This window comes from Propithecus coquereli, unplaced genomic scaffold (assembly GCF_000956105.1).
Source record: "Propithecus coquereli isolate 6110/MARCELLA unplaced genomic scaffold, Pcoq_1.0 Scaffold7, whole genome shotgun sequence".
NCBI classification, from domain to species: domain Eukaryota; kingdom Metazoa; phylum Chordata; class Mammalia; order Primates; family Indriidae; genus Propithecus; species Propithecus coquereli.
In genome coordinates, this window is record NW_012153062.1 from 9,364,137 (window position 1) to 9,378,292 (window position 14,156).

General features: G+C 39.0%; 1 protein-coding gene across 1 annotated transcript in view; it reads right to left on the reverse strand.

Annotated features, from left to right (window-relative positions):
• LRRC8C (leucine rich repeat containing 8 family, member C) overlaps window positions 1-13,688 on the reverse strand; it is an 87,653-nt gene extending 73,965 nt beyond the window's left edge. The window contains exon 1 of the mRNA XM_012661154.1: window positions 13,451-13,688. The gene's annotated coding sequence lies outside the window, so the exon portion shown is untranslated. The remainder of the gene's footprint in view (window positions 1-13,450) is intronic.
• Between the last annotated feature and the right edge of the window lie 468 nt (window positions 13,689-14,156).

Here is a 14,156-nt window from a genome sequence, read left to right on the forward strand (position 1 = left end):
GATTTGAAAGCAGCTACTATAAATATGTTCAAAGAACGAAAGGAAACCTTGCCTAAAGAAATAAAGTATGAGAACAATGTCTCACCAAATAGACAATATAAATAAAGAGATAAAATTATTTTTTAAAAGAGCTAAGTAGAATAGATAACTGGTCCCTCAAAAAGAAAAATTATTTTTGAGATGTTCTTTTCTCAATATGTGTCTGTCAAGTTATTTACTTACTGTATATTATACTCAGATAGCAAAAGTAGTATTTTTCCTCACCCGACCCAAATGTTCTCTTATAGAAGGGACAATTAGCTTTCATGCTTTTGTGCTGCTTTTTGGTATTTCAAAACACCAATCACTTAAACAAGCAGAATAATAAGGATTTTTGGCCTCTAGCGAAATTAAAATTCTGACATTTCTTATATACTTTCTGATATAGTTGTTACTAGTTAATAAGCTAGCCAACACTATAGATTTCTCTTATCCTTGGTATCTGTATTCTTATCTGACAACATTTTAAAATGTTGTTTTACTTTAAGATCATGTTCCAAATTTGGAGCAATAAAAGAAGGGGCAGATGCTTTTATACCCAAAACATGTTTGATACACACTAGAAAACATCTAGGTAGCCCCAAAAGTTTGCTCCCTCTCCTATAATCCAGGATGTGGCACTCACAAGTTAAAGGGATGCTGGAAATAGTTTTAATTGATTTGCTCCTTAAATTGGTCAACACTAGGCAGCGCTTTTTACTGCACTTACATTATGGGGAAAGCTGTCAAGTAAAAAAAAAAATTAATAGGCAAAATACTATTAATGTGATTTTGTTATTAGATACCCTTTTAGGATAAGTAAAATCACATTCACATCCAAGGGCTGACTGACACAGTGATTGTCAACAGATGTACTTGTAAGTGTTCCTTTTGGAAAATTTTAAATATCTGCATGTCTATTAAAAATTAGTGTGGCATTTATTTTTACTTATTGCTTTGTATATTTCTTAGGATATAGAATCTTAATTTCTAACCACAAAGCCTCTAAGGAGAGATAGTTTTACTTCTTTCTTTCCAATCTTTAATATTTTTTCATCCTTATTGCACTGGCTAGCCTCTTGGATAATGCTGAATGGAATTGATGAGAGCAGATGTCATTGCTTAATTATTTATCTTAGGGGGAAAGCATTCAAAACTTCACCATTAAGTATGATGTTAGCTATAGGTTATTTTAAAGTAAAAGACCTTTATGAGATTTACAGATAATCTTTGAGAATTTTAGCATGAATAGATGTTGAAAATGTTGAATGCATTTATTGAGCTAGTAAAAGAGGAAAACCATGTGATTTTTTTAACATGGTGAATTATAGTGATAGGTTTTTGAATTTTAAACCAAATCTTGCATTCTTGCAATTAAACCCCCTTTGACGCTTTCCTTATGGGAAAGTTTTTGGTTATAAATAAATTTTTTGTCAGGCTTTGAAATTTGTGCCCTTCAAGGAATATTTTTCCCATTTCATTTAAGTTGTCAAATGTATTGGCTTATAGTTTTCACAACATTTCCCTGCTATCCTTTAATGTCAGTAGAGTCTGTAGTGACACCCCTCTTTCACTTCTAACACTGGTAATTTGGGTTCTCTCTCTCCCCTTGCCCAAACCCCCCACCGCTTTATAGGTTTTGCTAGATTCATTTCTCTTTTTAAAGTATGGACTTTCGGCTTATTTAATTTTTTTTCTATCATTCATCCGTTTTCCATTTCATTTATTCTCCTCCTAAATCTAGTATTCCCTTCTACATTTTTAGGAATTTAATATAGCTTCTTGTGGTGAAATTAAGATCATTGATATTAACTGTTTCTTTTCTAATATAAGCACACCACGCACTATATAACCACATGTAGCCAGCTAACAACCTACTTATGCCCTGCTTTAGCTATGTCTCATAATTTTTCCCACTAATCTCAATGCTGTATTTTTTATCACTCAGTTTGAAATACTTTAAAGTTTTCTTGAATTTTTCTTTGGCCCATAAGATATTTCTACATAGAAATTTTATATTTTATTTGAAAATATTTGAGGCTTTTCTAGATATCTTACTGTTACTGATTTCTAATTTAATTCTATGGGGGACAGAGGATACATTTCTAACATTTCAATTATAATGGCATTTTGTCCTCTACTTTTTTTAAAGAAAAGTTCAGTCATCATCCATATTGTTGTTATCCATATTGTTGTTATAAAATGTATTTTTATTTTCTCTGGAGGCTTCTATAGTTTTCTCTTTATCTTTAGTTTCCAGCAGTCTTTGGCGATATATCTAGGGATAGTTTTGTTGTATTTAACCTATTTGTGGTATGATATGCTTCTTAGATTGGTTAATTTATGTTTTTCACCAAGTTTGGGAAATTTATGGCTGTTATTTCTCAAATTTTTTCTCTCCTTTTTCCTCTATTTTTTCCTCTCCTTCTAGGACACTGTCATACTCTTGATATTGCTCCACATGTCATTGGGGCTCTGTTCAATTTTTTTCAATCATTTTTCTCTCTATTCTTTGGATTATATAATTTCTATTGCTATATGTTTAAGTTCTCTGTTCCTTACTTTGCTATTTCCAATTTGCTGTGAAACTCATTCAGTGGATTTTTCATACAGGAATTTCTATTTTGTTTTTTTAGTTTTCATGTCTTTGCTGGGAATTCTAACTATATTTCTTTTCATATTACTATAATAGCAAGTTTAAAATAATTATATGCTAATTCTAACATTTGGAGTATCGTAGTTAATGTCTATTGACTATTCTTTGTCTTGATAATGGATTACATTTTCTTGTGTATTTTCATGCCTAATAATTTGATTTTACACTGGACATTTCATATGTTATGGAAGCTCTGAAGTCTGTTATCTTCTGAAAAGTACTGATTTTGGTTTTAGCAGGCCATTAACTTGGTTATGCTCAAACTCTAAACTGTCTTCCCTAAGGTGGGCAGCAGCTAAAATATCAGCTCAGGTGCTCTAGCCTTCCAGCTGTCATTCTCAGTGAGGCTCTCACCTCCCATGAGCATTCCTGGAGTCAGGCAAAGATCTGGACAGAGTTTATATGCAGACTTTGGGGCTCTCCCTTTTATGGGACACCTTTTTTCCCAGGACCTTCCCTTCACTTCCCAGCTACTGTAGAAGGCTCAAACTGAACCTTCTGACTTTTCAAGTCAGTGTGACTACAGTGTTGGGTTTGAGAGTTAGCAGCTCTGGACCCTATGGACTGGGTAATAGCTGCAGGAAAAAATCCATAATTCAGATCTCACCTGGCGCTGCTTGTCTCAATGATCAGCTGCCCTCCAGTTCCTGCTTGCTCTTGGTTGCTCTCCCATGGCTTCAAATAGTTGGGTTTTGTATTTTGTTCAGCGTTTATAATTGTTATGTGTTCAAGAGTTAATTGATACAAAGCTACACTGATATCGATGTTTTATCTTTTGAAAGGTATTTGAAAAAGCCCCTATTTTTCCTCTTAGATTATCTCTAATCCTTAGTTTAACAGGTTATTTCAGTGCATTTGTAGGGTATCTTTTTTAAAAACTCTAAAACCAAAAGACTTCCAACTTAAACATGTCTGATTATTGGTTATGCTTGCAGCTATGTCAAAATTCAAATCTGGGCCGGGCGCGGTGGCTCACACCTGTAACCCTAGCACTCTGGGAGGCCAGGCGGGTGGATCGCTCAAGGTCAGGAGTTCAAGACCAGCCTGAGCAAGAGCGAGACCCCGTCTCTACTAAAAATAGAAAGAAATTATTTGGACAACTAAAAATCTACACAGGAAAAATTAGCCAGGCATGGTGGCGCATGTCTGTAGTCCCTGCTACTCGGGAGGCTGAGGCAGTAGGATTGCTCGAGCCCAGGAGTTTGAGGTTGCTGTGAGCTAGGCTGACGCCACAGCACTCTACTCTGGCAACAGAGTGAGACTCTGTCTCAAAAAAAAAAAAAAAAAAAAAAAAAAATTCAAATCTGTTTGGTATATTATCAAATAATACTATATATGTCAGAAACCCACTTTTAGGGGGTAAGGGACTACATTCCTCAGAATACTACACAACACAAGTATACTCTTTAGAATTCTGGAACTTGTTAAATCTCCAGTACTCTCTCACCATGAAGGAAAACATCCTGTATGAAATGATAATAGGAAAAGCTGTGACTATAAACTAGTCAATACCCAGGAGAACATAAAAATCCTTTTAATAATTGGAATTTAAAGAGGTAAACTTAGAAAAACACAACTAGTTTTTATTAAAGATCAATTAAATAAACTTTATTTATTCTAACAATACCTAAAGGCAATAAAAAATTTATTTATGGATAACTCCACCATCATGGAATCTATGATTCTCTAGAAAATGTGACATAGGTAAAGATAAATTTGCCTAGTCCACAAAACTATGCAAAATGACAGTCATTACTGTACACACTGAGACCTTTGCTTCTCCTGGTAATGTAGCTATTTGCATAGGTTAAGGATACGTCCTCCTTCCTACCGGTATATAATTAAATAAATCTAATTTGTAAGATGCTTGCCCAAAGTATCACATTTAGACACAGATTTAGCTTGCTATGACAATCCCACTATTAAGGTGCTAATGATACACTTTATAAATGGTAGCGATGCCTATAATGTCCTCCCTGGAAACTAGTCTGGTACCTACTCCATGGCCTAGAGAATCTCGACTTTTCAAACAATAAAGAATATAACTTCACAGCAGGACAAGAATCGTAGGGGAGAAGAGAGAGTCCTCGAGAAAATAGGGACCACAGTTACAATTCCTACAGGCAAAATCTGATAAAGACAAATTAGATACTTCTTGACTTCTAGCCTTGGAATAGACAAGCTGACAGGGCAGTACTATAAAAAGTGTTTCTAGTGTGAACAAAGCAATAAAAAATATAACTTTAAGGATTTTACAAAGCCTCCACAAAGAAGTTAACTCCTTAACGTTAGTGGTCGTCCAATATCATATGGCAGCGAACTTACTGACCACATAACAGGATAGTTTAAATGGGTTAATAAACACTTCATGCTGCACCTTTTTAAACAAAACATGCTAAACAGAACATACAAAATATAGAAGCCCAGTCCATAAACTATATAAAATAGATAAGACTGAAATAGTATTAGTTATGCTTTGAAAAACTTCTCTGATGTAGAAAACAATCAAAGCATTATCAGTGTTTATACAAATATTGCTGGTAATCTTGACTGTGGATGTATAGTGAATGAGCAGGTAACAAATTCAATGACTTTAATACAAAAATGGAATGAGATGGATAGACCTTCCCTTGATGAAGATAAATTTGCAAAGATTGTCTAAATTGAGCAACTATTTTTTTGTAAATGTTTCAAAGCTGATTTGGAATAGAATCTACTTGCAAAGTAGAATTCACAATCTCCTTTTGTGAAGAAATTAATATTCCTGATAAAATGCTTAAGGAATTTTCTGATTAACTTTAATGGGGAAAGACTTGTTCTTGCAAATCACCTACCTAGCCATCCAGTTAATTGTCAGCTGTCAGTCAAGATTCTATTGACCTTGAATCCACATTTTTTATCTAGTCTAACAATATCTAATTCTTTTTTTTAATCAAATGTCCCTAGAAATGAATTTCTGAAACAACCTTCCAGAAACCTTTTATATATAAAACTGAGATAAAACTCATAAATTACTTGTCTAAAAAGTTTTTTTCTAACAGTTTACTAGTTACTTGTCACCATCACCTTAGGAATAATTTTACTTTTGCCCTAATGGCAAAAGTCTTTCTTCATCTTGCATTTCATTCATTTTTTTCAATCAGTAAGTATTTATTAATCCTTTGCTTCACGTTGTATACTCTTCTAAATACTGGTAATACAGCTAAAAATATAACCAAAAAATCCAAAACTCTAGTACATCTGTATGGTTTGTTTGTTTATTTTTCTTCAGGGTACCAACCTGTACTTTCCTTAAATGAATTTAATTGCTTGGCTTTGACTATTTCCTTTCATTTTTATTTTATTTCTTTTATTTTGCCAAGCTCATTTCAAATCCTTGCTTCAACACTAAGACACTCTTTCCACTATGGGGTCACTTATATAAATATCAGATGTATATTTTCTATTATGCCATCCAGATCCTTAGATAAGTTGCTGAAACACCCAACTAAGATGCAAACCCTGGACACACCTCCAGTTGCTACCTCTTCAGTTGATAATCACCTTCTGGTTACAATGATCCACATAACTGTGTGTTAGCTAGAAAGTTACGTGTGCTGCGTAGTACTTCCTAACTTTCCTGATAAGCACATTGTCTGGACTTTGCTAATGTCAACGGAGATAACAAATTATCCTGACAATGTTTTCTAAAGAAGCCATTCTTATAGTTATTTAAAAATTTGAGGTGTTATTAACTAAATAATTTTCTATGGTATTTTCCCAGAAGTTAGATTTATAGGTTATGTCTTTTCTATTTACAACAACAACAAAAAAACAAGATATTTGGAAGATATTTGAGAAAGACGAGATAGTAATTTTTATTGATTTTGACAGGTTTTTAAAATATAGGGAGAACTCACAGACCTATGAGTTTTCATATTTTTAGCTTACTTAGTGACTTTTACCTAGGATTTACTTTTATGTCCTAACCTTATGTTTTTATATGCTTGCTCCTAATTTATAATTATTTATATGCTTTCCCCTTATTTTTCAATCACACATATCCTAATGTTCCTATGAGGAAGGGATGACTTTTAATTAATTATACTATTAAATTTTGTTACGAGGATCTAAAATAATAGAAAAGGAAATGGATATACTCCAAATAGTAGGTAAGAACTGTTACTGTAAAATATATCATCAAATACTTATAACATGACGATTTCTTGAGCAGCTATGTCCCAGGCCCTTTGCAAATGCTGTGGATACAGCAGTGAACGAGACAGATACCTGGCCTCCACCCCCACGGAGGTTTCAGTGTAGCTCCACAAATCAAACAGAGAGAAAAGATGTTGGAAAGCAAATATATCTCTGGAGGTTCGAGGGAAAAGGACAGGGAAAAGAACAATGTGGTTAAGATAAAAGATGGAGGAGATGAAGGATGAGTTGTTTTGGCGGAAGGGAGCATGTCAGGGCACGACAGGCTCCAGATGCTGAAAGCAGCGAATACATAAGGAAGACAAGCTCCTCTAGCTCTAGTAGCTCCTGAGATTAGACATCAGGGCCAGGTGTGGTGGCTCATGCCTATAATCCCAGCATTTTGGGAGGCCGAGGTGGGAGGATCACTTGAGGCCAGGAGTTCAAGACATCAGAAGCCCAGGGTCACACTCCTTACAGAACCTGAGCAAGGAACTGAACATGAAAAAGCCAAAATGACTTCACGGGTTCTCCCTTCCCCAAAAATCTACTTGTTGTGAACTGAATTTTTCAGATATAGAGCACAGGGTTTCATAATTATAAATAAATAGTTTAAAATACAAAATCTCTAGTAGAGACAAACTAATTTATACTCAAACATAATTGACCAGTCACAAGAATGGCTATTATCAGAGCATTCTCAGCAGAAATAAATAAATAGAAATATTTATTTATTAATGGAAACAGAAATAAATATTTATTTAATAACAGAAACAGAAATAAATAAAGGATGTTGAACATTCGAAATTTGCGGGGGGAAGAATGTAGGTAAAGGGGGCTTTGGGAGGTAATTTTATGAATTTAATAATTTTGCCAATTAAAATTGGGACTAGGAGTCTTACATTTTTTACATGTAAATTTCTATTTAGGAGCCAAAAAATTATGCTTTTTAAAAATAGAGGCAAAATAAAAGTAATTTAATTCCAGAGGATTTGTAAATTAAGATATCATCTACAGTCATACAAACTATACTGATGTATTGATTATTCTTCACGTCTTTAAGTTTTATGTAGCTCTTTTGTGATTTTCAAATATAATATAGAATCATGTTACACCATGTGTTCTCAGTGAGGACAATCTTGCCCCTGGCAAAAATGGGTTGGGGGAGGGAAGGTGGGTAAAAAAAATCTTAAATAATGGTTTGTGATCCACCAAAGGGTCACAGTACATAAATAGATGAACAGTGCATCTGTGGCATTACAATTTATTTTAAAAAGTCTAACAGGCTGAGAGTGATAATGAAAAAATGGTTGAAAAGCATTTTTATGAGTTTCATTGCGTTCTCCCTTGTATTTTTCAAGCTGTTGGATAGTTTTTTGGTTTAGACAAACCAACTTTCCTTCTTGCTCTACCTTTACAACCTTTTCTGGTATGGGAATAACTTTTACATTTCTGAGTCCTTTGAAAGGTTATTTAAAGTTGCGGTCCCCAATCCCTGGGCCTCAGACTGGTACTGGTCTGTGGCCTGTTAGGAACTGGGCCACACAGTAGGAGGTGAGTGGCAGGTGAGCAAGGGAAGCTTTATCTGTATTTACAGCCACTCCCATCCCTTGCATCTCTGCCTGAGCTCCACCTCCTGTCAGATCAGCAGTGGCGTTAGATTCTCATAGGAGTATGAACCCTATTGTAAACCGCATGCGAGGGATATAGGTGGCGCACTCCTTATGAGAATTTGTCTGAAACCATCCCTCCCCAGCCCCCATCCATGGAACAACTGTCTTCCATGAAACTGATCCCTGGTGCCAAAAAGGTTGGGGACTGCTGCTTAAAGAACATATAGCTCTCCTGGATTCCCTGATTCAAAATACTTCAATTATCTGGAACATTTTCAGTTACTTCCCTAAGCTTTAAAACATTTCTTAAAATTGATTTTTTAATTTTGCCAATTCTTCATTTTCTTTTCTGAACTCTACTTATTTTCTGAACCCATATTACCATTCCTCCATCAACTGCCATTTGGTTAGATATACCATAGACTATAGAGCCATGTTCTACAAGGACACCCACTTAACACCAGAAAATGATCCTAAATTCACTACCAAAACTTGTGACAGTGTTACACTTGTAAGTAGATAGTCCAGGTTTTCTGTTGTTGTTGTTTAATGCCCCATATTGGAAAAGAGCTTAATCATTCTCAACTTTGTAATGACTGGGAAGTTTTCAATATATTCCTGCCAATTATCTGCTTTAAACAAAGCTCTGTGATTACTCTCTTACCTTCTGTGCTGGCCCCAGGGCAAGTGGGAGTATATTCACGTGCTAGATGTCCAAGGCTACACCAGTTTCTCTCCTCTCTTGCCTCTCTTGACCCCATAGTCTCTTTCCTATTTTCATAGTCCAGGAATGATCAATATCTAGCAGGCCTCAGTCATACAGCATTATAGGCATACTTAATTTCTTTTACCTCTTCCTTTTAATTTTTCTACCCTTTATATTTGTGGTGAGACTCTCTGGGTCTTTTGCCTGTGCTAATTTTCTCATGAAGGTCACTTTTGGCTGTAACCTCTGCACTGAGCCATGATTAGTCCTGTTTCCAAGCGGTCTGAAATCCTCCTTGCTCATTATCTCAACCTTCTCTCTGAGGCAGGTGTTCCTTTCTCTCAGGTAAATCCTATTCTTAATTACAAAAATCCATCTGGGCCATTACCCTATCTCAACTACCAAACTACTCAAATACTGTTGATGTGCTCAATATATTTGCAACCTAATGAGGTTATCATATCACCACGGGAGCAATTTATTAATGAAACACAGCTATCTAACATAGCATCTAATGGCCCAGGCTTTATTTAAGAATGATGGCCTTCTAGTAAATATAATCACTAGTTATATTTAGTGGAGAAGGCTGGGATGAACAAGTTTCAAGATAACAAGGAAGTTATTGCCATCAACAATCATGTAATAGAGAAAAATAATTTGGGTGTCCTTCCTAATTATTGTAAGGTTCTTAGAATATCTGTGTCTTTCATTCAGGAAATAGAAACCATTCACGTGTTATCTCAAGCAAAGACTATAAATAAACTTAAAAAATTATCCCTGACTTCAAAGAGTTTATAGTCTTTCATAGTATATTACCTGGGAAAATAACTAAAAGTTTTTTAAAATTTTTAAAAAGCATTAGGGGCACATGTTTGAATATATAAGTGAGCTGACAACAGATTTAGAGGGAGGCATACAGGCTCAGGAAGGAGGTGGCTTTTATGCTGGGCCTTGAAGGACATGCAGAATTTCAGCTGGTAGAGGCTTGGTCAAGAGAGGTATGTGGTATGGAAGTACTAGCATTGTCTAGATACCCTGTATGATAAGCAAGGATAAGAGATCAGGAGAGGCAGAAAATAGGAAAGTGTGCTTGCCAAAAAATACAAATTCCAATCCGTTGAAATATTGCTAGTAAAGTTCTCAAAAATGCAGAGTAAAGGAAAAACTACAAAAGGTGAGTGCATGTTTCTAACTTCAAACTACAAAAAAATGATGCAGCTCAAAAGTTAAAGGTACTAAAAACCAGATTAGACCTCTGTATAGCTGTGTGAAGAGTGAATCATTGATAGCAGTGACTAATTGTTACATGCATGCAAAGTTATGTAAAGAAATACAGCAGAAATTTGAATTAGTGCTAGGATATACTGGTGTTTATACTGGTGCAACCAGTAGGTGACAGGAGCTGTCCTTTACATGCATTGTTACATTTAATCTGCACAATGATCCAGCTAGATCAGCTTTATTAACCTCATCGCACATGAAGAAACTAGAGTTCAGAGAAGTTGAATAATGTGAGCTCATTTGCACTCCTGCTGGGCAGTTGAGTCAGAATTTGATATCAGCTTTTCCTATCTTGAGGCCATGCTCTTTACTCCATGCCAAATTAGAATGATTTATATTTCGAAAGAAATTAAGTGGATTCAAGGATACCTCCATATCAATGTAACCTCATTAGATGTAATATGCTTTCATGAGTGAACCAGAAATGGAGTATAAAATCTTGGGAGTATGTTGCAGCCCATGAAACCATCATCTACATGTAGATGAGAAAAATTGGTGGGCAGGAGTGAATTGTCCATTAAGATTGAGCTCTGAATCAGTCATTTAATATAATCAGTGGCAAGAACATAGGTTTTGGAAACAGACGGCCTTGATTCAAAATTCAAATTGTATATACTAACTACATGAAAGACCTTGGACAGGTGATTTCACAACCTCTGTATCCCCATAGAGTCATTATGGTAAGTTAACAATAAATTTATGTAGGAAAAAAGCACAGCAGTCTTGGATAACAGAAAAAAGTATATCACTAAGACTAAAGAGGCTTGGCCTTATTCAGGCATTCACTTAGCTGTATGGTCTTTGGCAAGTCACAAACTCTGACTTTCTTTCTTCTGTAAATGTGGACAGTATCATCTACCTTAGGTATTTGTTGTAAGAATCTGAGATAATGTGTATTAATCACCTACCACACCTAGACTATATTATAGTAATGAACCACATTAAATCATTAACACAAGTATTCGCAAATAAGTATAGTTCTACTTCATTTCTTTTCACACTTGGGCTCTATTATGACTATAACAAAATTACTACAGACTATTAAAAAATCATAACAATTTGGTAAGACTTGAACACCTTAGGAGTTAAAAGTATTTCTAACTTTGTATTGTGTTTAAAAGATAAACTTCATATAATTGAAAAATTTTCATTCATTTCTCTTATAGTTCCTAATGCATATTTTTCATAAAAGCATTCCTTTTTAAAAACACATTTCATTAAGTGCTTAGTCAATCTGAGAAATAAGAGATTAGTATTTTTAACAAAGGCTCTGATAATTTTTTTAACACGAAAATTGTTAAATATACTTGCTATCTGATTCAGTCATTGGGTCGGTGGGCCCTGTCTGTGATCAATCTATTATGTGAATCATGGAAAATATCCACCTTTGCAAAACTGTCCCTACATCTTCCTCGAAGGAAATAAACAGACTCCAAAATGGAATTTAAGTTAATCACTCCAAAGTATAGCAAACCAGGGTTACACCCCTGCCTTCACAAGCAAGTCACAAGAAATTCAAAATAGAATACAGTTGTATAAATCTAATCTGTTTTCTTTGTCCACACATCCAACACATTGTTTATGAACCTGAGCAAGTTTTGTGAAGTTCAGATTATGCTTTGGGTTTCCAAGTTTTCCAAAAATTATTTAAAAAGTAAGGAGGATCTATACATGTATAAAATGGACTGGCTCTGGCGATTTTGCAGTGCTGTGCCCAGAGAGGATCACCATCACTTTTACTCCTCCCTCATCTGGATGGCATCGTAATGATCTGTCCACGCTGATGCCTCATCCATGCTTTGGGAAACCACTACATACCTGTCCGAAAATGTCACCGTTGGTTAAGGCTACATTTTTCGCACTACCGCGGTCTCGAAAGAACTGTGTGACTAAAATAGGACTGCGATTTCCTCTACCTATTCCTCTCCCCAAAGGCGTTAAATAGGGTAATTCAAGCCTCCCTCGGCCAAGCGCCGGCACTCCCACAAAGATTGATTCGTTCTTATTTTTTACTTTAAGGAGAATGGGAACCTCCTAAAAATGTTTCCTAGCTGGTTTGCTGGGAGTTTAAATGCGTAAGGAATTTGAAACCAAGAGAAGTTTGGCCCTAACACTCTGAAACATCCGCATTAGAATGCGGGCTAGGTGGCTATTGCAAAGCTAGGGACGGTGCGAGGTTTTGGAGACAGTTTGGAACCCGCTGTGTACCGGCAAGCGTGGGGTTGGGGGTGGGGAGAGGGGATAATTGGCTGAGGTAGAAAAGAAAGGCATTGGCGTCTACAGAGCACATCCTAAGGTTCCTGAGTGGCTAACTCCGTCCCTAACCACCTGGTTGCTGAGAACCAGCTGGAAAGAGAAAGATGAGGGAGCCTCGGGTTTGGCATGAAGGCAGCGGTCCCGGCCTCAACCGCTGGCCTAGACACCTGGCTTCTGGGGCCCGCCCGATCCGGCTAAACCCCTCTTTCCCCTCTGTCCAGCAGGTGAGCACACTGTGCTCTCTCGCTTCTTTCAGAGACCTTCAAATTCCTTTCCCTCCTCCAACTGCCAACTTCAGGGGTTCGGAGGTGGCACGGGGGGAACAGACTGGAAAGGGCAGGCCCCGGGGTCTCGAGGATTTTTTAGGCAGGAAAGGACGACGATCGCGACGATCGCCCCCGGCCGCGACCGCGTTTTCTCCTCGCGTGCCCGCCCGCCCCCGCCCGCCCGCAGAACCTGCCGGGAGCGCGGCGCTTGGCGCCAGGCTGGGGTCCCTCGCGCGGACGCCCGGGCTGGCGTGGGATGGGTGGGGTAGGGCTTGGCGGGTCCCTGAGCCGTAGAAGCGGATGGTTCCAGGCACCACACGCTGGGCAGGCGACCACATTCTGCCGGTCGGAGAGCGGGGAGGAGGCAGGGACGCGAGCGAGGCGGGGCGAGTCCTGGCTCCGGCGCGCCTAGCGGACCGAGCCGGGTGGCCCTCTGCGGGCTGCCCCTCTCCATCCTTGCGCGGGTCCCAGTCCTTACCTCTGGGCGCGAGGGTGCCGGCTGGGGAGGGTGCTGGGGAGCGGCGAGCTGTCTCTGGGTCGCGCTCAGCAGCGGCCAGCGACGGCGGGGTCGCCCGCGGGGCGGCTACTCATTGCTCGTCGCGCCCGGAGCACTGCGGCCGCGGCCACAGAGGCGCCTTCCTCCTTGTCCTCTTCGCGGGCTCCCAGCCGGGACGCAGCTAACGCCCCAGCCCCGCAGCCCTCCTCCCCTCCGCCTCCCCGGCCGCGTACGGAGCCGCCTCCAGCGCCGCCCCGCGCGCAGCCCGGCCAGCGGCAGCCAGCGCCGCCCAGCGCCCGGCCCCGGGGTCGCCGCCACCGCCCGCCGAGCCGACTCCGCGGTGCCAGCCCCGCTGTGACGCAGGCCGCGGTGTCCGGGAACTTCTTCCCCTGCAGAGACTACCCCGCGCCCGGGACCCGCCAGCGAGGGCTGCAGCCGGCCGCCAAAGGCTTTCTTCAGGACGAGGAAAGAAATCCTTCCTCCGCTTCGCGACAGGGCCACTCCCACCTCTGAGACGCCCACCTGGAGGGCTCTGCGGGGGGAATCGGCTGCGTCTGATACCGCCTCCACCCTCATCCCTAACAAAGCGCGGAAAACCCGAGGCTTCTGTGCGCGCGGCGCCTGCTCGGCTACCGCGGCTCCTCCCCTGGGTAAGTTAGAAGGCGGCAGCCACCGCTAAAAATAGCCG